The 2488-nt window shown below is 51.1% G+C and overlaps 1 pseudogene; it reads left to right on the forward strand.

Annotated features, from left to right (window-relative positions):
- The first annotated feature begins 602 nt into the window (after positions 1-602).
- Positions 603-2237, forward strand: LOC101555993 (zinc finger and BTB domain-containing protein 37-like; annotated as a pseudogene).
- The last annotated feature ends 251 nt before the right edge of the window (positions 2238-2488 follow it).

The raw sequence follows: 2488 nt of genomic DNA on the forward strand, positions 1-2488 counted from the left end.
ATGACTTTAGTTCACTAAATCAATGCATACATAAGTGAACAAAGAAAGGAAAATTGATAAGTTCGCACAACTAGCCCAGTTTCTTACTGAGATTCCTAGAAATTTGGTGTTTTGAGTTTACACTGTATCCCATGCTAACAATGTTGGCAATTTTTAAGGAGCCCTCAGAGAAAACTTGGTTCCTAGATGGAGAAATTAGAAGAAAAGAGTACTGACTAATGTCAAAAGCAGGCGGTTGAGAAATAAGGGTCAGTTAAGCCCTAGGTGTTTTTGTGGGTTCCAGGTGCTGCAGTTCTGAGGGAATTGGGGGTTTGAGAAATGTGATAGCAAATGAAGCCAGGTTTCTTTTCCCTCTGTGTGTGTAAGCAGCTCTTTTTACAGGGGTTGTGTGGTCCTCTGGGCTTCTCAGAGCCAGGACACAATCTAAGTGGAGACTTAATTGCCTTTGGCTGAGGGGAGGGTGATTTGTGTTGAAGAGATGAGGTGGGAGTCATAGCCTAAGTGGTCTTGGGGTCCCTCTTAGCCCCCCTCCTATAAACACAGGGCAGTGTGTTGAAAGACAAAGATACTTTGAAACTTCATTTGTTTCAAAGAAAAACAAAATGATTGTGTGTTCTCGATTCTACGGGAAAGCAGCATTTCTCTTTGCTGAAAGAATTGTTGAGAAAATGGTATTTTCTGAATGGGTCCTGTCCCCAGAACAAGTAAACTGTAAGGGGGGAGGGTGCATTATTCTCTAGGGACCAGGGTGCTAGGCTGGTGTCAATATCACATGAATCCCAACACTGGTATCAGTCCTTAGCTATAGCTCCAACTCTGTTAAGACAAGGAATAAAATGTCCAGGAGGCAACTAAAAATTCCAGAAGGAGGAATCAGAGCTCTGGGAGCCCCTGATAATGGGACTCCACTTTCCATCATCAAAAAAAAAAATCTTTTGCAGTTTTTGCCTAAATGTTTTGTTTCTTGTGCATCATATTAATGATGCGGGTTAGCCTATAATCTAAGTTTTAAACAAGAAAAGAAGTACAGGGCTGGAATGATAGTAGAACAGTGCTAGGGTGCTTGTCTGGCATGCAGTCAACCCAGATTCAATCCCCAGCACTACATACGGTTCCCTAAGCCCTGCAGGAAGTGATACCTGAGTGAAGAGTCAAGAGTAGGCCCTGAGCGAAGTTAGGAGTGGACTCACAGAAGCAAACAAACAAACAAAAAAACTCAAAAACCCCAAACGCCAGGTAATTCGATTTTGAAATGGCATGCAGGAAAAAAAAACACTTGGTTGCATTTTAGGTTTTTCTGCTTCATGCACAAAACTAGTTACTATATTTTCTTTCGAAGATCACGGAGCAGTTTGGACGTGGAGAGCCGCTGCGCATCAACTGGGCTGGACAGTGGTACGTGGAGACGGGCGTGGCCAACCATGGGGTCAGGAGCGACGGCGAGGTGAGGGTACTGGGGGCCATGTACATCAAGACCGAAAATCTGGAGGAGTGGCTGGGGCCAGAGAACCAGCCCTGGGGCGAGGACGGGAGCAGCGCCGAGGAGGTCACTGCAATGATGATGGACATCACTGGCACCAGCTCTGTGGGGCCCGAAAACTACGCCTTGGGGTCTTCCGGGGCCTAGGTGGCGCGGCCCACCGGCAGTGAAATTGACAGGTTCAGCCCCTCCGGCAGTGTAATGACCCTGAGCAAGAGACACCAAGCCGGGAGTGAGTCTCGGGAGGGAATGGACGAGCCGAAGCGGCCCTGCTTGCTCGCAGGTGGAGGAGTCAGCGGCTACGTGGAATATCTCCGGGAGCAGGAGGTGTCTGAGCGATGGTTCGGCTACAACCCCCGTCCCACCCGCAGCTACTGCGCCAAGTCCTTCAACCAGAAGGGCAGCCTGGACCGCCACATGTGTCTGCGCTTGGGCATCACCCCCTTCGCGTGCTGCATGTGTGGCAAGAAGTACACCCGCAAGGACCAGCTGGAGTACCACATTCGCAAGCACGCGGGGGACAAGCCCTTCCACTGTCACGTGTGCGGCAAGAGCTTCCCCTTCCAGGCCATCCTGAACCAGCACTTCTGCAAGAACCACCCGGGCTGTGTCACGCTGGAGGGTTCCCACAGCATCTTTCCCGAGAACACGGTCACGTCGGGGGGACAGGCAGAGGAGGAGTTCCCCGTCGCAGGAGGAGACGGTGGTGGCCAGGGCAACGGCGCAGGGGTCGGTGTCCACCACCGGCCCGGATTGAAACGTGGGGGGGGGAGGGGGCGACCCCTCATCCCCTCGGGGCCGTCACTGTGGGCACCCGGGCCACGGGTGGTACTTCAGTTCACAAAATGCCGCATCACGGTACCCGACACCATGCTACGGATGTTGCCAAACTGAGGGACCAGCCGCAGCGTTCGCACCTCCGTCCCCACCTCACCCTTTGGAAAAATAAGCAAATCAACCTTCTAATTCAGGGATCAACAGCCTTGCTTTGTTAACTTTATAAGAAGA

This window comes from Sorex araneus, chromosome X (genome assembly GCF_027595985.1).
Source record: "Sorex araneus isolate mSorAra2 chromosome X, mSorAra2.pri, whole genome shotgun sequence".
NCBI classification, from domain to species: Eukaryota; Metazoa; Chordata; class Mammalia; order Eulipotyphla; family Soricidae; genus Sorex; species Sorex araneus.